The sequence below is a fragment of the Pinus tabuliformis genome, chromosome 9, assembly GCF_031772625.1.
Source record: "Pinus tabuliformis cultivar Carrire ecotype Pingquan chromosome 9, CPIR1, whole genome shotgun sequence".
Taxonomy (NCBI): Eukaryota; Viridiplantae; Streptophyta; class Pinopsida; order Pinales; family Pinaceae; genus Pinus; species Pinus tabuliformis.
In genome coordinates this window covers 1,506,918,698-1,506,945,497 of record NC_142307.1, presented here as the reverse complement: position 1 = coordinate 1,506,945,497, position 26,800 = coordinate 1,506,918,698, and positions in this window count along the sequence as shown.

The following is a 26,800-nucleotide window of genomic DNA, read 5'->3' as shown; positions in this document are numbered from 1 at the left end:
GCCTCTCACAACCTTATGCCAAAAGCTGTCATGGAAAGATTAAACTTGGATATAACAAGACCATACAAAGACCTGTTTTCTTTTGATTCTAGTCAAGTCAAATGTTTAGGCCTAATAAAAGATTTATGTGTGTCCCTGGTTCAATTCCCCAACAAAACCATACTAATGGATGTTGTAGTAGCTGATATCCCACCCAAATATGGGATGCTCTTATCAAGATCATGGGGAGCCAAACTCCAAGGCTCCCTGCAATTAGATATGTCATATGCAACCATTTTTGTATTTGGGCAACCAAAAAGACTTTATAGGGAAACACTCATGAAGTATATGGTCAGCAGTGAAGAAAAGCCTCAAAATTTTCCAATATATGCTGTCCATTCGGACATAGACTCCTTCATCCTCTTCAATGACAGCGCAAGCTTCTCAAACAATGACATTAAGACCGAAACACTCATACAAGAACAAAACATTGATCAAACAAGTAGCACCTGCCAAATTTCAATTAGCCCAACAATACCCATTAACCCTCCTCTAGTTCTCAAAGATTGTCAAACAAATGATGAAATTATCCTAGGAGACAAATGGGATAAGAAACCTCAACTCATGCTCACATTGCCATCCCATGAAAAGAATGTTAAATCTCCTATTCAGCAAGATACTCTGTGGGTCCTAGAGTTTGATGGCTCACTTAACAAGTTAGGGGCAGGAGCTGGAGTATGGATACACAACAAAGAGAAAGGCTATGCAGAAGGCAGGGCTTACAGATTAAAGTATAGATGCACTAACAACATAGCAGAATATGAAGCGCTGCTATTGGGTATAAAGCTAGCAAAATCACTACAAGCTCCTAAACTCTCCATCATGGGAGACTCTGATCTAATAATTCAACAAGTGAAAGGAAATTTTGTTACCAATGACAAAAGATTGAGGTCCTATAGGTCTGCTGTAATTGAAATACTAGAGACTTTCTCCGAGTTTGTTATCACAAAGATTCCAAGGGGCCACAATCTCCATGCACACAGCTTGGCAACATTTGCCAGCACCTTCAAATTCCCACTACAACCCAACAATTGTTTCACGGCAGAGGTCAAATATAGGCCTTCTATTCCAAACAATGTCAAAGAGTGGCAAGTATTTGAGAATGACATGCAAATAAACAACTTTTTAACCTTGCAACAAGAGTTTACAGGATTAAATATTGACCTTGAGACAGCAAGTCAATCACAAATATTTGATGGAGCAAGTCAATCACAATTACAGTTTCAACAGTCTGCCCACCCAATGTCACCTAGAACCGCCAAACAATTACTCAGTCCAACCATTTTCAACAAAGAAAACATTCAGCAAATTCACCAAATTGACTGTGAAGAGCTGAGCAACGCTGAAGATGAAATCATACAACTCAAAGACAATCTTCTTCCAGCAGGCCTTACCCCACTAGAGGACATTTTTGACTCAAATGATGTCCCCAGGAAACCAAAGATGCAGCCATTAGATGCAACAATTGAAGAATGTAACATTGGTACCGCTGACAAGCCTAAAATAATAAAGCTATCTGCTGCTTTGCCCCCTGATCAAAAACCCAAATATATTGATCTCTTTAAAGAGTTCCAAGATGTCTTTGCTTGGGGTTATGAGGACTTGAAGTCTTATGATACCTCTGTTATCCAGCACACCATTCCCCTCAAGCCTAATCAAAAACCATTCAAACAGAAGTTGAGAAGAATCAATCCTGTGCTCCTTCCTTCCATTGAAAAGGAATTACAAAAAATGTTCAAAGCTGGTATCATAGCACCAATCAGGTTTTCTGAGTGGATTTCAAATTTGGTCCCTACAAGAAAGAAAACTGGTGAGATTAGACTTTGTGTAGACTTAAGGAATTTGAACCAAGTGTCACTCAAAGACAACTACCCCTTACCCAAAATGGATCACATTCTTCAAAGGGTAGTAGGAGCCTCAAGAATATCATTGTTGGATGGTTTCTCAGGTTTCAATCAAATCCTGGTACACCCTGATGATCAAGACAAGACTGCATTTACTACCCCATGGGGCACTTTCAAGTATGTGAAAATGCTCTTTGGATTGAAAAACGCAGGGGCAACATTTCAGAGAGCAATGGACATTGCTTTTGCAAAAGAGATTCATGACTTCTTGGTCATTTACTTAGATGATCTAACACCCTTTTCAAAATCTGACCAAGAACACTTGAAACATTTGAGACAAATCTTCATAACATGCAGGAAATATGGTATTTCCTTAAACCCCAAGAAGTCATTATTTGGCTTGGAAGAAGGGAAACTTCTAGGGCATATCATTTCGAAAAATGGCATAAGAATTGATCCAGATAGGATACAAGCTATCCTACAAATGCCTCACCCAAGGAATGTCAAGGAGCTGCAAGGATTCTTAGGAAAAATCAACTTTTTGAGAAGGTTTATCCCAAATTTAGCAGAGTTAATCAGATTACTAAACAATATGCTAAAGAAAGATTCAAAGGTCAAATGGACTGTTGAAGCAAAACAAGCCTTTGAAAGCATAAAGTTGGCCCTGACTCAAACCCCAGTGTTAACCAATCCGCAGTTTGACAGAGACTTCATCATTTTCTCCTTTGCCTCCCAACATACTATTGCTGCTGTTTTATTACAGAAAGATGACCTAGGGAATGAGAAACCTATTGCCTTTTTCAGCAGAGCTCTTAGAGATGCTCCCCTAAAGTACCAAATAATGGAAAAACAAGCCTATGCCTTGATCAAAGCTATTAAAGACTTTAGGATTTACATTCTCTACTCCCATGTTGTGGCTTATGTACCAAGTCCTATTGTCAAAGACATTCTCACCCAAGAAAACTTAGAGGGTAGGAGAGGAAAATGGATTGCCAATATACTAGAATTTGACATTGAAATAAAGCCTACAAAGCTGATAAAAGGGCAAGGTTTGGCCAAATTAATGACAGAAGCAAATTTCCAAGCCTTAGACATCAACCAACTGGACAGTGAAACAGAGCTGGCGACTCCAAAGATCAATGTAGCCTTTGAACAATCTCCTTGGTACTCTGATATCTGTTATGTGTTACAAAACCTGTGTGCTCCCCCAGGACTGTCCAGAACTAAGTGTAGATTCCTAAAAATGAAAACATCTAGATTTTGTGTGATGGATGAAAATCTACTGTGGAAAAACCATGAAGGTATTTTGCTGCACTGTCTAATAGAGAATGAAACTGACAAAATCATGCAAGACTTCCATGCGGGAGACTGTGGTGGACATTTGTACTGGAAATCCACTGTGGACAAGATATTGAGGGCTGGTTATTACTGGCCTACTATGTTCTCTGATGTTAAGAAATTTACAGCTTCATGCCACAAATGCCAACTGTTCGAAGGCAAAAGACAGCTACTGCCACTTCCTTTGAAGCCCATTGCAACAGAGAGACCTTTTCAACAATGGGGCTTGGATTTCATTGGGGAAATTCACCCCTCATCTTCAGGACAACACAGATGGATTCTAACAGCAACAAACTACTTCACCAAGTGGATTGAAGCTGCCCCATGCAGACAAGCAAATGACTCAGTAATCATTCAATTTTTGGAGAACAATATACTGGCTAGATTTGGCTGCCCAGACAAGATTATAACAGACAATGCTGCTGCCTTCAGATCCAAGAAGATGGTGAATTTCTGCCATAAATTTCACATTACTTTGGGCCATTCTACAGCTTACTATCCTCAAGGAAATGGCCTTGCTGAATCCTCAAATAAAAGTTTGATAAATATCATAAAGAAAGTGCTGGAAGAGAACAAAAAGAACTGGCATAAGAAACTAGTAAATGCCTTATGGGCAGACAGACTAACAACTAAAAGATCAATTGGGACCAGCCCATATGAGTTAGTCTATGGATTAGAGGCCAGATTTCCTTCATCACTAGGAGTGCCGGTTATGAAACTTCTACAAGAAAGCCAAGCAGAGCCAAATGACATGCAAAGAAGGATTAACCAGATAATTTGTTTACAGCAGACCAGAGAACAAGTTTTCAGCAGAGTGCAGATCCTACAAGAGAAACTGAAAAAGACCTTTGATAGAAGAACCAAAGCAGAGGATTTCAATGTAGGGGACAAAGTTCTAAAGTGGGATGCAAGAAGAGAAGAGAAAGGGAAACATGGAAAGTTTGACTCTTTATGGAAAGGACCATTTGTTGTCCAAGCAGTACAAGGTAACAACACTTATTTCCTCAAAAGTCTTACTGAAACTGACTTGGATGAAGGTCCTGTTAATGGCAGGATGCTGAAGCACTACTTTGATTATTCCCCATGAGTGGAACCTAAAGATTCTTTGTATATATGCAGTTGTACATATTCTTTTCTGTTTTAAATTGTAAAGAGCAGTTTTCCCAAGTAATTCACCAAGCAGCAAGAGGCTGATAGAATCAGAGGTCTCCCAAAAGAGAAACACACTATTTTGACACATTCATGCAGCACATTTCAAAGACAAAGATGGGCAGTCAAGGAACAAGGCAATCTGACCTGCTGTTCTTGGTCTTTCAAAAGAAAAACCATCCCCATGTGGAGCCACTGTTGGATACCTATACCAATAGGTTTCATATTTCATGATTGGCAAGAGAAAGGCCAAAGATGCTCTGCTTTGGTATCCCAAAGATCCCATATTTCCTAGAAAGCAAGAGCTGGGAAAAGTGTTTCAAGTATTGAGGACCTTATTTCAATTTTGTGGATGATTCAACAGTCTAATATGGATCATGCCATATTTCAATTTTGTGTTATAGAATAGAGAAAGAAGTCTGTCCAAACAGCCTAATCTTGGCAGACAAGCAGTTTAGGTAGAGAAGCAAAGGTTCCCAACAGTTTAATCTGGGACCTTGGAAGAGACAAGGGTAGAAATAAATAGAGAAAAGAATAAAGAAAAAGCCAAAGAAAAGAAAAGGCAAGTAAGGGTTTGCAAGTCCAAGTGCACCCTCCAAGGAGAAACAAAAAAAAAAAAATGCTAGGCAAGCAGCTGGGTAGGTAGTTGGGGTCGCAGAAAGTGAGTCCTATCATTGCAAGAATGGTGATGATGGGCAGCAAAGTAAAAGACTACAGCAGGAGCATGACTAACCTCCCTCTCCCCCTTCATTTCATCACTAACATTCCCTTCCTTTCAGCTGAGATTTATGAAGAGAGATCATGGTTTTATAGTGGTTCTAGTTCATTCAGAAGCCACATTTCTTGTCTAAAAACTTTTCATTTTGATCTACTCTCAAAACCAAATCATTTTCAGATAAACTCAGTAAAATCCTTTTCATTTGCCCCTTCATTCATATTAACCTCTAATTTTACTATATAGCTCCCCTATTTTTCCCATTCCCCTAATATTACTAACACCAAGGTGTATAAATCCCCAACTCTTATAAATACCCACCTCCTTGGCATTATAGCCAATAAAGTTACAAGTCAGGGATCAAATGACATCAGGTCATGTTGATAAACCTATGCCAAATACCCCTTCTCCTCATAAGCCACTTCCTCTACCTCTACCCCCTTTTTTGCACATAAAACCTTTAAAATGGGCCCTAAACCCCACCTTACCCGCTTCAAAGGGCCAAAGCAGCATAAAACCCACTTTTCGCCCGTTAGCCAAGGTTGGCGCATATAACTCTTTTTATCAAAATACATTGGAAAAGCGCACAAAACAGGTTTATTTGCTTCCGCCCTCATCCGTATACTCCGCATATGTCAACTCCCCGACCACCATTAGATCAAGGGCCTACAGATCCGACGGTCCTGATCACGTTGGAATCCTTCCGACGTCTGAACGATAGCCGTACTAACCTCCCGTCACATCTGCCTCGCGTCCGCCGTCCGATCAAAGTCCGTAGATCTAACGATCATCGTGACGTCGGAGCCCATCCGATGACCGATAGATATCTCCCGACGTCCGTATTTGGAGGACGTCATGCCTCTGCTACGTGCCCTCACCACCTTACGTCGGAGGTACTACTGTCCGATACCGCCCCGTACAGAAGGCGGTGCGATATAAAACCACTGCTGGTTTTCGGATTCCCTCATCCCGCCTACCCGCGTCAGCAATGCGTCACCGCCCCGTCACCCAGCTACGCTGCCCCGTCGACCTCTCTGTCCCCGCCATTGGTCCACCTGTCCTGCCATGTCACCGCCACCGTGTACCAACCATACAGCGCCACGTCACCCGATGACGTCAGCATGACGTCGTCCGACCTTGACCCCACCCTATGACGTCATGTTGACGTCAGCACATATTCACGCCAAAAGCATAAAAAGGTCTATTTTACCCAAAATTTCATGTTTTTTGGTCATTTCGCGTATTCGTCGTTAATCTGCTCTGCATGCAAACAACGTCCAAATTGTCTACCAGCTTGCTAAATTGACCAGAAGGCCTCCAGCGCACCAGTTCACCTGCGGTCACGACCTCTGCGCGCTGTCTTACCAGGTATTCCTCATCATTCATCCTCTGTGCGCCTGCAATTATCTATTTAATGCCTTAGAGAGCTTAATGAAAGCCGAAAATCAGAAATTCACCACTGAATTCCTCAGCAAAGCCTCAAAGTTCCAATTATCACTTCGAAAAACACCAGCCGAGCCTTTCCCAGTGGCATTTTGCTAAGAAACCAGGCCCTGTCTGCGGAATCGTGGCAGGCGCATTTGAAACCAATTTTTAACATTGAAAAGTGCCGAAACAGGGCTAAGCTTCGCTCTTAATTACAAAAACAGCATTTCAACTGCTGCACACCCGGCATTTACCTCCCACTTGCATTTCCATCCCTCTACAAAGAAATTGTGCTGTTGTTACTCTGCATAGTAACACAGCCCCTGAGTAAGAGTAAAATTTGCAAAGGAAAATCATGGACCCCCCTGTAGCTCCCATAGCCCTCAATGTGGCTCCCCTGAATGTCCCTAACAGAACATTTGACACCAGAGCATTGGCAGACCTGGACTACAAGATTACAGAGGAAATGATGAGCAGAAGCAGGTTCCATCTGCAAATATTAAACGAGATAAAGATCCAACATGAGAGGGGGACAGACATATTGGGAATTTGGGAGTCATTCCTCCCAATATTCAAACTTCCTCAGGTTAATCAATTCCCTGAGCTTGTGCACATAGTTGCTGAACACTATGATGCATCCCAGAGAGCAGTGCTAGATGCTGAAGGTTCAATCCTGTTCCTCATTACCCCTGAAGCCATCAGGGAGATGTTGCAATTCCAAACAGAGCATAAGTTGGTCCCTCTGTCACTAGCTGATTTAATAGTACAGGGAGCCAGAACCACAGAGGCCCAAATCACTAAGGTCAACCAGCTCTTCATCAAAGCTGACACTTTGCAGATTCCTCCCATCAACTGTGTTTACCTCAATCAATTGGGCCAAGACCTGGTTGACATGATCAGTCCCATCCTGGGATATGATTCAATAGAACATATTGATGAAACAGTTATACAAATGATGCTTATGTTCTCCCCAGGAAGGAAACCAATCCACTATGATTATGCAACATACATATCAGACAAAATGCATGAACAGTTGATGAATTTGCCAAGAGAAAGAGTGTTTAGGTACACCTCCTACCTATATCATCTGCTCATATACTTCCAGCATGATAAATTTTCTTTCCCAATAAAGAGACTAGATGCACAGGGCAATCTGAGATCAGTAGTATATTGGACATCCGTTTTCCATGTATCATGCTACTCTCCATATACCTACTGTGAGTTTATTGATCTCTTCATCCATCCAGCCTTGACTCTACTGATTGGTTCACCTCCTCCTAGACTGACAGAGGACATGAAAAGGTGCCTACATTTGTCAAAAGTATACAGTATTGGGGACTGGTATCTTTACCAACACCACACCGTTATCAGAATATATGGGTGTGAGTTACCCCCATTTAGACTACCCAAATTTGTGCCCATGAGGCTATTTGCCTTAGAATACTTCAGGCAGTTTGGCTATGTGGATATGTTCCACTTCTCAAGCAGAGGCAAGAAAGCACAGCTGAAAATCAAGAGCCAACTTGGCCATTTAGTCTACAATGAAAGGGATGAAGGGTGGAAGGAGGCAGATAGAATACTGGGGGGTTTTGGTTTGAAGCACAGTTTTACATGGAAACCCTATGACCCCAACAACTTCATCACAATGAGGAGACTCAAATATAAACTGTCTGCTTATGGTCATCATAGCCTCCCCAAAATTGAAAAATATGCCAATCAGAACAAGTGGAAAAGGGGAACTCTAGAAGAAGATATAACTCAAAAAGAGCTTGATCAAAGAGCTCTGAACAATCAAAAGAAGATGGCTGACCTTGAGTTTTATGCACAGGTCCCCTCACTGCCAAGCACACAAATTGGAGCAGCAGCCTCCTCTTCAACTACTCCACAGCAAACTACAAAGGTTGCTGGAAAAGTCTCAGAAAAAGGAAAGGAAAAGGAAATGGAGGCAGAGCAAGAGCAACAGCAGGAACAACAGCAGGAAGAAATAGAAGAGCAAGAGGAACAGCAGCAAGAAAAACAAGGGCAGGAGCCACCTGCCCAGCAAAAGGAAACAGTGGATACTCCTCAGACCACTGAACAAGTCATGCCTACAAGGCAAGACTCTACATTCGATGCCTCAGTCCTACAAACCCCTCAAAAGGAGGACACATTTATCTTGAGGAAAAGGGAAAGAGAAACTCCCTTGACATCCTCTATCAATCAAGGAGAGAAAAGGCAAAGACTCAACGATTTTCCAGAAGAGGATATAGCCATCCGAGAAGCATCAGGCATGGGCCCACCAAGTCAAGATATTTCAGCAAGTTCCTCCCAGCAGGAACCAGACAGGACAATGGGAGGGGAAGTCACCTCCTCCAGCCAGCAGAAAGAAGAAAGAGTGAGCATAAAGCAGCAGTTCATAGACATCAAGAGAAGGAGTGACCCAATCAAAGTTCAATTATACAATCACCTACTTAACATGGCTCCTTCCAATCAGCAGAGACTCATGTCTGCTTTCGATGTAGGTGAGGGCAAACTGACCTTGAGTCATTTTATGCATACAGCACTCAAGCCACAGTCTTCTGCTGATTATCTCAGGACCAATTTAGAGGTCCTTGCCAAAGACATACACCCCATGGACAAAATTGAGTTGCATAAACAAACAGGGGAAATGGTGTATGCTTCATTGGCCGATAAGACCTTGGACAACTACAAGTTAACAAGCAGTCTGAATGCCACGGCTTCCCAGCTGGAGCTAGAGAGAGCCTCTTCTCAGGCCAAAGATAACAGGATCAAAACCCTGGAAGAAATCATCATAGAGATTGGGCACAATCCCAATGATATTAAAGGGATACAAGAGATCTTAAAAATCAGAGATGCTGATATGGCTGCACTAAGGAAGAAGATTAAACTTCCAGCCACTATCCATCCACAGACCGATGAAGTGGCAAAACAAAGGTATGAGCAGGATTCCACTGCTCTGTTAATGTCTGTTTACAAAGAACTTCTGAAGGCACAAGAAAAGTTGGGGCAATATGAGGCCACACAAGCACCTCTGAAAGGATCATCAACACAAGCACAAGAGGGGAAAACATCTCAGCCCCCTCCACAGGTCATTAATCTTGAGGAGACTGCTCCTACTACTGCACCTCCACCTCAGCACGTTGAACAACCAGTCACATCTACTTCAGCAGCACCCACCAGCGCAGATCAGAGCTTAGACATGCAAAAGCTAAAAAGTGAAATACAAGCTTTAGAAGCACAAATGATGCAGCTGAATGAAACTAAGGAGCAGCTGGCCAAGGTGAGTGAAAGGCATGACAAAACAAAAAGAGAAGTAGGAGAGAAGGCCCAAGAAATCAAAGCTCTTAAAGACAAAATCAAGGAGCTTGAGAAAGAGCTACAGCTAGATAAAATCATAGCCGAAATCAGAGCAATGATATGGTCCAATATTGGTAAGTCCATCAATAACCAGTGGTCATACATTGAGACAATCCATGAGCAACTGGAGCTCATTCCTAAAGCACAGAGGGAAATCAGAACAGCAAGGGCCTTGTTGGGGAACATGCCTGAAATTGCAACAAAATTGATCAATGTGCTCAATCATAAGACCAGTTCTCAGTTGACAATCATGGGAATAGCAAATAGAACTGATACTATCCAAATGATCAAGAGGGTTATTACTCTTAGGAATCTGATGCAGACCTTAGACAGGAGAACCCAGGATATGCAAACTGAGGTAAACAGATTCTTTGAGAAGTTTCGGGTATTGGAAAGTAAAGGACTCCCTAGCTTGCTGAACAATGGAGGCAGATTATTCACCCATGAAGAATATGCCAAGAGAGTGAATGTTTTTGCCTCATCACAGGTAAATGAGAAAGCCAGCACCTCAGAAGATACAGGGCCTATCACAGGACAGATTTTCTATGGTAAGATAGAACATCTACTTTTTATAATGAATGAAATGAATCATCTATTTGATGTAGCCCCCAATTTTTTCAAATATACAGAAGCAGAAGAAACAATGCAGGCCATCCTCAAGCATCAGCTCCCTACACAAGAATGGTGGACAGATGCCATCCAGAGAATTTTGTAAACATTAAGCCATCCATTAATTCCTGTTTTTTCTATAAATTCTGATAGAAAGAACAGTCAGCAAAATCAGCAGGCATCATAAAGTCAAAGCTGAGCCAACTCAGCAGATGGAGCAGCCAACAAAGCAGGAAGGACAAACGCAGCTGGCAAAGCCATGAAATTCATTGCGCAGGCAAAAGTAAATGCGTACCTACAGGATCGGTACATAGTAATGTAACCGACTCAGTGACTCCTTAAAGTCAAAACAATCATCTGACAGACATAAAGGGCATTTACTCTGCATTTAATGTTGTAATAACTCCCTGCGTACTTTCTGAACACTACCGAAGATATTTTCTCTCTCTCAGATGACTCAATGCCTGAGATATTTTGTATACTTATTTCTATATAAACCCCGGCGCATGATAGAGCAAGGGGTTGTTGTAATTTTCCTTTGAAGAGCTCTCGTTTGCTGTAAAAAATTCTCAGAGAAATAATACAAAAGGAGAATGGAATTTCCAAAGCTTGGTGTACTTTGATGCCTTGTGATGAATGGTGAATGTTGCAGGATTCCAGAGTGTTTCATAAAACAATAAGTTTTCTCAAATCTCTGTATTACATGTTTTCGAGTCTTTTGTTCTCTTTTATCGTTCAGATATTTTACACTTAATAGCAAAGTAGAAGAATAGTTTCAGGACTTAATCCATGATTACCCTGAACTCAAACTGAGCTATTATCCATGTTTTCCTCAGATATAGTAACAGAAGTGTAATTCTTAGTTGCTGCACTTTGAATCTATATCTTTCGCTGTGATAGACATTCCCAGGGATTCAAGTTTGCCCCTGTGACATCTGTCTTTTCTCGTAACCAGTTTGGTGGAAACAGTTAACAACGAGTGAAAATTCTTGAATGCTTTCATTGTTTGTCTTACCTGTTTCCTGTTATTAATCAAAATTTGTTCTATGAAACATCCAAATGGCCCTGTAAGTTTCACCAGTTCATCTCAAAGTTTCTAGACACCTACAGCCACAGACTCCATTGCCCAATGATACTTGACTCTCTGAAAATCACATCACAAGAGATCTGAAGGATATTCTTCAACCAAAACATAAACAAAACCAGTGCATAATAGCTAGCCTAAAACCCTATCATAAACAGTTACAAATCATAAAGAGAGAGCCCTCTCTGATCACAGTTTGGCTAGAAACAGTGATCCAAAGATTGGTTAGTGGTTACCCCGGCCGTATTCCCTTGGGAGTCAATGTAGGGAACAACCTGGGTGTTAACATAGGGCATGGAAAAAAGAAATGTGCATGCAGACATTCAGAGAACAATGTTGGTAGTGTCAAAACAATTTCCTTCATCGCATACCACTTCAATTATAACAATCATGCACATAAATTCGTTAAAAAGTTACTTTCTTTTGGTTGTATGAAAAATACTGTGATGAACATGGAACCCAACGCATAGGAATTATATTTTGTAGGGTTTTGAAAATTTACATGTGCCTGTTCTTCATGTCATTCATCACTCATTGAGATCGACTCCGTAAATTTAGGCTGGAGCATAAATATGATGAAAAAGCGATGGTTTGATCATGATGAAATTTGTGAACAAGTATATTCATTGACGTTTTATATCATAACAAAAGTGAGCAGGTGTTTGTTAGTTTGAGTTGTAATTATGGTAAGCGTAATTGCTGGTTGTGATGCTCTTTGTTACTTTGTTGGTTTCTTATGGGTCCACATCTTCTCATTATTTTTGTTGAAGAATATTGGAGGGAAATAATTGATGGTTACCTCATAACTCTTGCTCATTTTCTTTGGCTGCCTTATGAAGGTAGAATTCCTAATAGACATTGGTTCCAAGTCTTGGTTGAGAGCTTGACGTTGAACATTTTAACGGAACGATGAGTAGAGGTTGTTGTATCTTACAACTCTTTAATTCTGTGAATACACTCTGTGTTTGAAGAACCATGCGATCATCGTCTAGATTTTTTATGATGTTTCATTGTGATGTCCGCAATTTGGAATATTGGTAGTCAAGAAAACGACAGAACACGATGAGAACATATATTTACCTCGAGTTGAGTTTTTTTAAGTTGAAGTCGTTGTTTTGTCCCTAGTTCCTTGAACAATTTATACATGGTTGTGGCTATCTCAATGGAAATGTGACGTCCTTGATTGCTAAATTCATTTTAGGGAACAAAGAGTTGGGTTATGAAATTATTTTTATTTTACTTCTTTCTTGAATGTTGGGTGTCTTTGAACTTGATTTAAAGTCAATGTTTATGGAAAGTCAATATTTATTCCATAAACATGTTAAGGTTGAGTACCTTTGGAAAATTGCTCACAAAAGTGGATCAAAGATCAGTGCACTAATATATTATGTGGTTGAAACTCTCAAAGAATGACATTGTCCATGACTCTCACCAATATAACCATTTTAGGAAATATATCAATTCAAAAGAAAATTGTGTTACATATGAACCTCTCATAATCGATCACTACTAAATGACCCTACATGCTTTTTAATAAGGACCATCCACCATGGAGATGTTGGGACATGGATTGATAGCTTTTTTATTGATGAAAGGATAAACTATTAGATTAATTTATGTCTAGAACATAATTATGAATATAAGATAGAATGATCACATAGGTACACTAAAGAAACACACTTTACTTCATGATACATTAGAACAAGCCCATTTTAATTAACTACTATGAGTGAAAGCATGAAGATGGGTTACATTTTTGGGCCAAATGTGGTGATGAAATTTCATGTTTTCTCTGTTTCATCAAATTGAAGCTCTCAAAATTCATACAAGGCAATGTGAATTTTGATTTAGAGTACAATTACAAATTGTGTAGAATTATGTTGTTGTCCTAATGTTATTTTTTCAAAAATATTTAGTGTAGTATAATATGTCAATTTTCCATAAATGCAATTCTTGTCCTTGCAAATATTCACACATCTTAAGAGGTATGCATGCCTTCAGGTAGCATAACTTAGTCTAAAATGTGTAACTTAAAAAAAAAATATATGAACATGATCTAGACAAATGGAGCTAAGTTTTTTATATTAAAATTTTATTTTTTGAAGCAAAATTATATTTCTTATTATTTTTCGAAATTGGCTAAGTAATATTTTAATTGCATTTTGCAGACACGTGTTCACGTAAGGTTTCTTTCAGCTATTTAAAAAAATTGAAAAACAAGAGTATCCTTTTGAAGAGAATCGTAAACGAAGATAGCGATATTTTTTATTTTTTTTTCGTTGTGTATATTTTATGATATTGATTTTTTATTCAACCTCCTTAGAAATGTTCAAAAATATTTCAAGCATTATCTTTAAAAGATCTTAGATGAAAAATATCATATGAATTCGAAAATGCAAACTCATATGCCATTGGATAGAGGATTCCTTCATGAATCTAACATGATCAACTCCGCCACCTATGGACAAAGTTTTCCCTATGTCCGCTAGGCCTTCAATAGTTTGTTCGAACACCTAAAATTATCCATCGAGTGTTTGAAATTCAAATTTCAAATAGCTTGACCGATTGGGTTAAAGAGAGGCTCGATCAAGCTATCATAATTATCTAAAACAAAGAAAAAAATTGAAGCCTCTCAATACTTGTCTTTAAGTGAATTATAAAATTTATTTATTCCACAAATAATTTTCATAAATATTCAAATATATTCCAAACACTAGTTTTCCAAATTTTATTTTATTTTACCAAGAAAATAATTATAATAATATAAAGATAACTTTGTATAAAAGATTTTAACTTTTAAAAGATTTTAACTTTGTTTTTTCAATTTCGAAATTTTTAAAAATGGTAATTTGTTTTTTGTTTTGATTTACATATTTTTATAATTAATCATTTTATAATTTTTTATGTAGAAATTTTCAATAAAAATAAATCAAATTATAATAAATAAATATATAAAACAACAAACCAAATTAAATTAAATTTTATAATATTATTATTTTAAAAATAATTTCCGATGAACACTTAAATCTAGATTACTCTAATTCATATTAGTCAAATAATTTTTTAAAATTTATGATTTTCTTATGTTTTTTATTATCTTAAAAATATATATTGCAAATCTAAATCAAGAGTATAGATTTCTATATATACTTCGCACTAGCGCCGACTACGGACATAATTAAGTGCAATCACATTTTACACGTTGAGAGAGATTTATAACCCCTGATACCATTGCATCCATTACAACTATATTAATTATAACATACAACTATTACAACTACTTTAATCATTACTGCACTCATTTCTTTTCGTGAACAAATAGATATTACTGCATTATATATATATAATGCAGTGATATCTACTTGTTAGTTATTATTGCACTCATTTCTTTTCCTGAACAAGTAGATATTACCGCATTACATATATATATATATAAGTTTGATTTTAATAGATATGATTATGACTCATGCTTATTAATTGTTCAATGAATTTCGTAAAATATATATTTTTAGCAGTCTCAAATTCACATTTTTGAGTTACGCTTGTTCAAATAAAATGTATTTTCTTATGTTTAAACAATGTATTATTTAAATTATATTTATAATAAATTTATTATTTAAATTAAACCATTGAAAATTTAAATCATATTAAAAACTAATTTTTAAGTTACTAAATTATAAATATAGGAATATTACAATTTCAATTGCAAGAGAGATAGAATATTTTTTCAATTCTATACACCAAAATGTTAAACACTATAAATGTAATGAGAAATTAATCCACACCATTGTTAATTACGTGTTCAAATGTAATTAGTAATAAAATTTGTTTTTCTTAAACTATCAAAGACTTATAATTTTAAAGTTTACATATCATTATTTATATTTACATAAATTTTAAAATTTCCATCTTTAAGGCTCAATCGAGCCATGAAGCTCGATTGAACCTTAGAGGTCGATCGAGCTCCTAACCTGGGGTTACATGAGCGCTCGATCGAGGGTTTGATTAAATGCTGGGTCGAGATATTTTTAAGTGCCTCAAAACCTCAATCGAGCACTTAAAAGTTGATTGATCAAGCACTCAAAATTGCTCGATCGAACATCCGTTTTTCACCAAAACACCTCCTCATTTCGCAAAAAAGTGTAACCCAACTCCATGCTATCACCCATATGTATGTGTCTAAGTATAATAACACCGCCATGTTAAGGTTCTACCATAGACTCCATTCAGGTTTGGTTAGCTAAGAGTTATTCAAATGATGTATGCAGTCATTCAGTAAGGTGTATTACATAGTAGGGGATAGTTATGCAAACAAATAGTGTTGTCTTCCTAAAGTAAAGCCTAATAGATAATTGATATTCATTAAAGAAGGGACTAAGGTTTTAAAATTGATTATTTGACATACATTTCACTTCATTATAATTAGTAAAAAATCATTTAAAACCACTAATACTATGATTTGGATTTGAATTTGGTATGGATTTATGTGGATGTTAGTTTATAATGCACATAGGTTTTGGATTAATTATTTTCACGCTTAGAATTTATTGATTTTAATAATTTATTAACATTTTATTCATATGATCCTATTCACGCACCATTGTCTCAGGGGATATCTCAATTTGATGTCCCAATTATTCTTCACACCATTTGGGATGAGATTCTCATCTATAATGTTGGCCCGACTGCCATATTGTGTTAGTGAAAAATATATTTTGGATAGAAAGAGTAAGGAGAGGAAAATGAATATAAGACCCTCGATGAGATTCAAGTTGAGAACTTATTGGAAATATTTTAGGTAAAAGGAACAAAAAATCTTATAGCATATTTGTAAATGCACATGAGCCTCAAAGAAAGTGTGATAGCAAATTTTAATTAAGATGCATGAATACAGAAGTATATTAGCTATCAATTGTAAAATTATTTGCAACTAATAACCAACATGAATACGTAGATATAAATCAACGAAAAATTCCTAGGAAGATAGATTTTTCTAATTAACAAAATATTTCATTAACTTTCAACACATTAGAAGAAATCACATCCTATTAAACAACAATAAAGAATAGTGTTACAAATTCCAATGACATGTGAAAGAAATGCTTTTTGTAGCCCAAAATGGCTTCTTTGTATTGATGTTGAAATATCCCATGTACAATCACACAATATCTCCAAAAGGCCCAATAGTGGGAATGCAAAATTGTAACTTGATCTTCAAATAAATTTACAAGTTTTCCCTTTCAAATTTCTCCCAAGGTTTCAAAACTAAAAGTCCTTTTTACTAGCCATGAGTGTATAGTTACACAAAATGAGGTCAATTTTCACCTTTCATTAGTCTTCAACTACGCTCATGTCTAATTTATACTTTCATTTATTCCTAATTCTATTCTCTTTACATAATTCCAAGAAAAATGAAAATATTCAAAATAAACATCCTTTATGGCACTAATTCAAAGGTAGCCAATGCTAGTGCTTGAACTTTTAATTCCTGTGTCAGGTAAACATGCCATGCCTTGTATTCAAATTATATAGACAAGACTAAATGCTTGATATTATCCTTTCATAGGTGATCTCATACTTGAAAGTACTAGGCATTATTGTTTTTAGATTGGAATGTGTTCGATGGAATAGTGTAGTGAGAATTGTGTGTAACTTTGTTAGTTCCACAATATGCCATGAGTTCAATAACGTCCTTGGTAGTATTTGTGTCATTCTTAGTGATGGTGGGATTGCATTCATCTATCATTTGTGATATCTCCCATTAAATCTATTATTACTTCGTTATTTGTTCACATACTCCTATGGGGACTATTCGGTTGGCCTTGATCAAACATCCATCATGTTATGAAGTTGTTGATAAATATTCAAAATTCTAATAACATCCTTCCTTCAATTTTCCTGGGCTTGGATGGTAAATGTGATATCCACCTTATCAGTTTCTCTACCCATCTCATCTTTTGTTAGTAAGCTTGTCGGTGCAGTTGGATGCTTTGTGCTCCACCCAAACATTACGTCTACGAATGCTAGGGATTCCTTCAACAATGTACCCTTTTCTTTGAGTCCATTTTGAGTGGACATAAGCGTGGAAGTTACCTTTTGAAGTGTGGTTAGTTCCTTGTAACATTTCTTCATAATATCTTCTAAGAATTTGTCTGCTTCTGGTGTTGTTGCCTAAAAATGTTTATCATTGGATCTTGAGGCTAACAAAACTCGATTCTCTTTAGGAAGCCATTCACTTTCCAATTTTTTATTACTCAACCTCCTTTGTAATTTATAGACCTTATCTATCAGTTGCTCAATCCTTCTTTCAATGGAGACGGATAAAGTTTTTCATACTAAATCAATGGCTAGAGGATTGTCCATGTTACTTGACACTATATTTCATTTGGTGGTTATTGAGATCAAATTTTTTGGTTTTCATGCTAAATATCTATGCCTTTGTTAGATAATGTTGCTACAGTTGCTATCAAAGAAGAATCTTGCAAGGTTTAGGACTTGATTTCCTTCACCGGTTGTGATACCCATCTCCCTAAGTGATAAGTGGCCTCCTGTGAATGACACTAAAACTGGGGTTTAAGTCTCAACATCCATACTGGGCAGTGTGTTTGAGCTTCCTTTATAGTCTATTCATTTTTCCTCACTTCCTCTTGAGCTTGTTTGTGAGATATTTATTTTTCCAATTTTTCCTCTTATTATTTCTTTGTTTCTTCTTCATTCTTTCTTTTTTCCTCTTTCTCCTTTGAGCCTCTTCTCTTTCATCATTACCATTTTGTTCTACCTACACTTTCTCCTTTCTTTCACTTTCCTTCTCGAGTCATTAATCTTCTTTCAATTTATTTTGTTTTTATTTCTTGGTTGCTTCCTTTTCTCTTTTGTTATTTTGAGCAACCTTTTATCTTTGGAATTTTTTCCCTTTGATGAATCTCCAGTGGTAGGTTCAACACCACTCTTTGGATTAGGGGGACTAACTATTTTTCTGTGCTTCTACATCCTATACAACATTGTAGTAGTTCTTGATTTTCTCTTCATCTTCATTGGTGCTTAATGCGTATGGAAATCTATATTTTAACTTAGAGAAATGAGCCACTACTATGCTTCTTGGATCGTACTTATATAAATCGAGTTCTTCAAATCTTAATCATTCCAGGTTAGTGGATTTGGCTTCCACTTCTTTATAACTTTTTACTCAATATATGCAAACATAGAATGGGTAGTCATATAATGGTGCTTTCGTTTTTCAAGCTGACATGCCTCCAACTCTTGTTGTCACATGGTATGTCACTTCCTATATAATTACATTTTCAGTGATGAATTGTGGGAGTTTATGTGGGGACTTGTAGGCTACGAACACCCCAAAGTATGTGGCATTAGGTTGTGTGAAATAGCTGGCCACATCTTGCAATGTTATGCTAACATGGTTAGACATGCAAGGTTCTTCATTGTCATAGAGAATGTGAAATAATGACAAGATGAATCCTTCTACTAATCTTACATAAGATGATATGTAATGATTCTATCATAAACCCTTGTAGTAGATGTGAATTGGTTGAATATCTTGGGAGAAAATCAATTTCAATCCCAACATCTAGAATTCATATCTCGAGCATATACAATCAAGAAGGTGTCAGGCCATGTAAAATTATGGTTGTTTTCCTCCTAACAAAGTTTGGGCTTCTCTTACTCTGGTCTGAGTAGAACCAACTAGAATCTCTACCAAGTTTAGAACACTTCCTTCTTGGGCACACATGTACATTAATGGTACCTTACGCTCTCCAAATGTATTTGCATTTGGTTTTCCATCTATTCAGGAAGACATAGCCACAATAAGTTGATATGCTCTCCTTAGCAGCTTGGTTTTGTAAAACATGTCAGTCTTAGTTTGGAACTTGATTGGGGTTTTCCATCAAGTCATTAGGTTATCTTTACTACTTAACCCAAATCTATTATACCATTCTTCCATGAGTTCTACTTGATATCCAACAAACTTAGAGTAGCCAGTGGTCTGGGTTATGTGAATGTCATTATACCTCCCACATGGCTATTTTGAATCATCATATTGCTACCCTCAATGCATTTTATAATCCATTTGATGGTATTCTCATAAGGGAATACTATGGTATATGATATGACTTTATTCAACTAAGATCATCTAACATTCCAATGTACTTCCTCTTCATCACGTATCTCCTTCTAGGAAAATAGTTAATATATCTTTTACCATGTGATTAACATGGACTTATAAATAAAAAAAGGTGTATATGTACATGTGGGACTAAAACAATAGAGCTATAACAACCCTGGTTAAAAAATCCATGTAATAAAGTTAATAAACGAAAAATAAGACCAAGCTCATGGGACATGTATTCCAAGATGAATGTTGGGAAAAACATATATATGGGGATCACTTATGATTAATAAATGGCTACAGAAATTGGCAAAGGAGATGGAAAATAAAAAGTGGCATTAATTGAAATTTTATTATGAAAATAATGGGAAATATGAGAAAAGCAAGGTGAAAGGTGAGAGGTTGCATGTGAGGAGGGTGTTACATAGTGGTATCATAGCTCCTAGGTTCAAAACTTGGACTCAATCGGTGGAATGTATTTCTCATGCATGCATGTAGGTTGTATATGTGCTTGTTATGTATGCATGGTAGTGGTCATTGTATGCATTATTGTGGTCATGCATAATGTTGAAATATTGATATGATTATGTATATATACATGTATTGTGATAATCTAGATTGATCTTGCAGATGAGATAGCCTCCCCTAAAATTCATTGAGATATGTTTGATTATGTTTATATTTTGTTATTTGAGATAACCTGTCTATAAGAAGAAGAACAATATGAAAATAAGAATGGTGGATTATAGCTCACGTGGCTCTCCCAATAGATTAGATGAGTAGCATGATGATGAATACTCCTCTCACATAAAAGACACTTTGAGAAGTTTGAAGGAAGATATAATAATTTGTAAACTAGATAATGATAGGATAATTCAATCACAAGAGAGACTTGCTAGGGCACAGGAGAAACAAACAGAGGCCAATTCAATTATGCTTAAGAGTTTGTCAGACTTGTAGAGACATGGACTGCTTAGGATCAATCATGGATAGGTGGACAATACTAATGGAGCATATGGTAGGAGGTCTCATGGTGGGAATAGGTCAGATACATATATTACCATTAGAGATGGTATGTTTTTGGATATAATATATGAGGCAGGGGACATGGGCTTTACTCTAGTTCTAGTTCATAAAGGTACCATGGTCATCATATCCATCTTCCATACAAGAGGAGTGACAAGGGATATTTTCCAGATGAGTTCAAGAAATCAAATCCACCTACAGTTCATGGAGAAATGAAGAAGTTATAGGATACACAAGTTTTATTTCTTGGAATGAATAAGTTCTTCTGGCTGAATGATTACTTAGAGAACATGAAGGCCAAAATAACTATGAAGGTCTATTTTTATGGTTATAACCTCTTAAGTAGAATTCCTAATAGACATTGGTTCCAAGTCTTGGTTGAGAGCTTGACGTTGAACATTTTAACGGAACGATGAGTAGAGGTTGTTGTATCTTACAACTCTTTAATTCTATGAATACACTCTGTGTTTGAAGAACCATGCCATCATCGTCTAGATTTTTTATGATGTTTCATTGTGATGTCCGCAATTTGGAATATTGGTAGTCAAGAAAACGACAGAACACGAAGAGAACATATATTTACCTCGAGTTGAGTTTTTTTTAAGTTGAAGTCGTTGTTTTGTCCCTAGTTCCTTGAACAATTTATACATGGTTGTGGCTATCTCAATGGAAATGTGACGTCTTTGATTGCTAAATTCATTTTAGGGAACAAAGAGTTGGGTTATGAAATTATTTTTATTTTACTTCTTTCTTGAATGTTGGGTGTCTTTGAACTTGATTTAAAGTCAATATTTATTCCATAAATATGTTAAGGTTGAGTACCTTTGGAAAATTGCTCACAAAAGTGGATCAAAGATCAATGCACTAATATATTATGTGGTTGAAACCCTCAAAGAATGACATTGTCCATGACCCTCGCCAATATAACCATTTTAGGAAATATATCAATTCAAAAGAAAATTGTGTTACATATGACTCTCTCATAATCGATCACTACTAAATGACCCTACATGATTTTTAATAAGGACCATCCACCATGGGGATGTTAGGACATGGATTGATAGCCTTTTTATTGATGAAAGGATAAACTATTAGATTAATTTATGTCTAGAACATAATTATGAATATAAGATAGAATAATCACATAGGTACACTAAAGAAACACACTTTACTTCACGATACATTAGAACAAGCCCATTTTAATTAACTACTATGAGTGAAAGCATGAAGATGGTTTACATTTTTGGGCCAAATGTGGTGATGAAATTTCATGTTTTCTCTCTTTCATCAAATTGAAGCTCTCAAAATTCATACAAGGCAATGTGAATTTTGATTTAGAATAAAATTACAAATTGTGTAGAATTATGTTGTTGTCCTAATGTTATTTTTTTCAAAAATATTTAGTGTAGTATAATATGTCAATTTTCCATAAATGCAATTCTTGTCCTTGCAAATATTCACACATCTTAAGAGGTATGCATGCCTTCAGGTAGCATAACTTCGTCTAAAATGTGTAACTTAAAAAAAAAATATATGAACATGATCTAGACAAATGGAGCTAAGTTTTTTATATTAAAATTTTATTTTTTTGAAGCAAAATTATATTTCTTATTATTTTTCGAAATTGGCTAAGTAATATTTTAATTGCATTTTGTAGACACGTGTTCATGTAAGGTTTCTTTCAGCTATTTAAAAAAATTGAAAAACAAGAGTACCCTTTTGAAGAGAATCGTAACCGAAGATAGCGGTATTTTTTTTATTTTTTTTCGTTGTGTATATTTTATGATATTGATTTTTTATTCAACCTCCTTAGAAATGTTCAAAAATATTTCAAGCATTATCTTTAAAAGATCTTAGATGAAAAATACCGTATGAATTCGAAAATGCAAACTCATATGCCATTGGATAGAGGATTCCTTCATGAATCTAACATGATCAACTCCGCCACCTATGGACAAAGTTTTCCCTATGCCCGCTAGGCCTTCAATAGTTTGTTCGAGCACCTAAAATTATCCATCGAGTGTTTGAACTTCAAATATCAAATAGCTTGACCGATTCGGTTAAACAGATGCCCGGTCAAGCTATCATAATTATCTAAAACAAAGAAAAAAATTGAAGCCTCTCAATACTTGTCTTAAGTGAATTATAAAATTTAGTTATTCCACAAATAATTTTCATAAATATTCAAATATATTCCAAACACTAGTTTTCCAAATTTTATTTTATTTTACCAAGAAAATAATTATAATAATATAAAGATAACTTTGTATAAAAGATTTTAACTTTGTTTTCTCAATTTCGAAATTTTTAAAAATGGTAATTTGTTTTTTGTTTTGATTTACATATTTTTATAATTAATCATTTTTTAATTTTTTATGTAGAAATTTTCAATAAAAATAAATCAAATTATAATAAATAAATATATAAAACAACAAACCAAATTAAATTAAATTTTATAATATTATTATTTTAAAAATAATTTCCCATGAACACTTAAATCTAGATTACTCTAATTCATAATAGTCAAATAATGTTTTAAAATTTATGATTTTCTTATGTTTTTTATTATCTTAAAAATATATATTGCAAATCTAATTCAAGAGTATAAATTTCTATATCTACTTCGCACTAGCGCCGACTACGGACATAATTAAGTGCAATCACATTTTACATGTTGAGAGAAATTTATAACCCCACATAACATTGCATCCACTACAACTATATTAATTATAACATACAACTATTACAACTACTTTAATCATTATTGCACTCATTTCTTTTCGTGAACAAATAGATATTACTGCATTATATATATATATATATATATATATATATATATATATAATGCAGTGATATCTACTTGTTAATTATTATTGCACTCATTTATTTTCCTGAACAAGTAGATATTACTGCATCATATATATATATATATATATATATATATATATATATATATATAGTTTGATTTTAATAGATATGATTATCACTCGTGGTTATTAATTGTTCGATGATTTCGTAAAATATATATTTTTAGCAGTCTCAAATTCACATTTTTGAGTTACTCTTGTTCATATAAAATGGATTTTCTTATGTTTAAACAATGTATTATTTAAATTATATTTATAATAAATTTATTATTTAAATTAAACCATTGAAAATTTAAATCATATTAAAAACTAATTTTTATGTTACTAAATTATAAATATAGGAATATTACAATTTCAATTGCAAGAGAGATAGAATATTTTTTCAATTCTATACAATAAAATGTTAAACACTATAAATGTAATGAGAAATTAATCCACACCATTGTTAATTATGTGTTCAAATGTAATTAGTAATAAAATTTGTTTTTCTTAAACTATCAAATACTTATAATTTTAAAGTTTACATATCATTATTTATATTTACATAAATTTTAAAATTTCCATCTTTAAGGCTCAATCGATCCATGAAACTAGATTGAACCTTAGAGGTCGATCGAGCTCCTAACATGGGGTTACATGGGCGCTCGATCGAGGGTTTGATTAAATGCTCAGTCGAGATATTTTTAAGTGCCTCAAAACCTCAATCAAGCACTTAAAAGTTGATTGATCAAGCACTCAAAATTGCTCGATCGAACATCCTTTTTTCACCAAAACACCTCCTCATTTCGCAAAAAAGCGTAACCCAACTCCATTCTATCACCCATATGTATGTGTCTAAGTATAATAACACCCCCATGTTAAGGTTCTACCATAGACTCCATTCAGGTTTGGTTACCTAAGAGTTATTCAAATGATGTATGCAGTCATTCAATAAGGTGTATTACATAGTAGGGGATAGTTATGCAAACTAATAGTGTTGTCTTTCTAAAGTAAAACCTAATAGATAATTGATATTCATTAAAGAAGGGACTAAGGTTTTAAAATTGATTATTTGACATACATTTCACTTCATTATAATTAGTAAAAAATCATTTAAAACCACTAATACTATCATTTGGATTTGAATTTGGTATGGATTTATGCGGATGTTAGTTTATAATGCACATAGGTTTTGGATTAATTATTTTCACGCTTAGAATTTATTGATTTTAATAATTTATTAACATTTTATTCATATGATCCTATTCACACACCATTGTCTTAGGGGATATCTCAATTTGATGTCCCAATTATTCTTCACACCATTTGGGATGAGATTCTCATCTAGAATGTTGGCCCGACTGCCATATTGTGTTAGTGAAAAATAGATTTTGGATAGAAAGAGTAAGGAGAGGAAAATGAATATAAGACCCTCGATGAGATTCAAGTTGAGAAACTTATTGGAAATATCTTAAGTAAAAGGAACAAAAAATCTTATAGCATATTTGTAAATGCACATGAGCCTCAAAGAAAGTGTGATAGAAAATTTTAATTAAGATGCATGAATACAGAAGTATATTAGCTATCAATTGTAAAATTATTTGCAACTAGTAATCAACATGAATACGTAGATATAAATGAACGAAAAATTCCTAGGAAAGATTTTTCCAATTAACGAAATATTTCATTAACTTTCAACACATTTGTTGGACACCTAATCATCAATGGGTTAGTGTGGAAGCCGAATGGACAAAAGGAGTCCAAGAGACCTTGGGATGTGAAACCCAATGGTCACAACAATGTACTATAAATGTATATCAATTGTTAATAAAAATTGTATTGTCATGATTTATCTTTCATATTTCTCTTGCCGTCCATGTGTGTTTAACATGGTATCAGAGCAGGCGTATTCCTGCCCTGCATAATTAATTTGAGCCATTTGTTTTATGGCCTTTTTGTGCAGTTTATTTCTGCCATGAAATTCATGAATATTTTCTCATGAATATTTCTTCAGCTAAATTTTAGCTGCAACCTATTAATACCGTTGCTGGTGTTTGCTCTCCATATAGAAGCACCTCCATACTCCTGACACTGCCTGCGCTGCTCCTCCATATAATTAGCTGCTCCTGACACTGCATGCGCTACCTCTTGAGAATTTTCTGCCTAAAATCCGCTGCTGACTGACACCTCTGCTCTCTGTCTACGTGAAGTTCTGTCCATGAACGTTTGATGTTCTACCATATTCCATTTATAAGACCTGCGCCTAGCATTAAACCGTCACCTAACCTCGGGCATTGTATACACTGCACCTGTCTATCTTTTACAGTCTTGAGCCTTGCATTACCTGCGCTCTTTGGCTATCCTGACTGTTCATAAACGTTTCATAAAAGAAACGCTGTCGTGACAAGGTAATTCTAGCGCTGGCCTGGAGAATCCTCTGAATCACTGAGGTATCGATTGCTGTTATTCAACAGTGACCACTATAATACCCTGAGCCTATTCGATTGCCGTTATTCAACAGTGACCACTGATGGTTCGAGTGGATGGCCGAACCCTCGCAGATTATAACATTTAGATGCATCTTAACGTGCAGAATTCCTTCTTCGAACTGTGAGTGAAGAACACACTGTTTGTAGCGGATTTTTCGATTCACTGCTTAGTTCTGGCTTCAAAGGCTTCGGTGGTACTGCTATGCATTGACTGTATTCAGATGTTGATGGCATTTGGCCAGTCTCTTTATTTAATTGCAGAAATCCATTATATCATGTACGTTGAAGTTTTTGCTGGTTGATGGAATGTTGTCTGATGAATGCATATGTAGACTGATTTATTTTGAAAATCCATGGTGTGTATGTGTTAGATTCTATGTTTAACAAGTATTTTTTGGGCCGAAAGAAAAAGAGTTTGGTGCGTACATTTCAATGGTGAACCCGACGTGAACCTCCCATCTAATAAATCGTTGGAGGTTGGAAACATTACTGCTCGCCTGGGCCTTCTACTAGTTTAATATTTTTACTAGGAATTGTACAGTATGATAATTTGAGTTCTGGTCAAATGTTGGGTGGAAGTGGAAAGGCTTGCGCCTAAAGAAAGCTAGCAGCATCAGAATGGAGTTAATTTCTTTTGCTCAGCCTATAATGCTCTTTATTTATAAAGTTTTAAGAGCGCTGTAATCTTTTACCATTAATTTTATATGGAGAATGGAATGGCTGGAGTTGACTTGGTGAAATAAAAAAAACATTG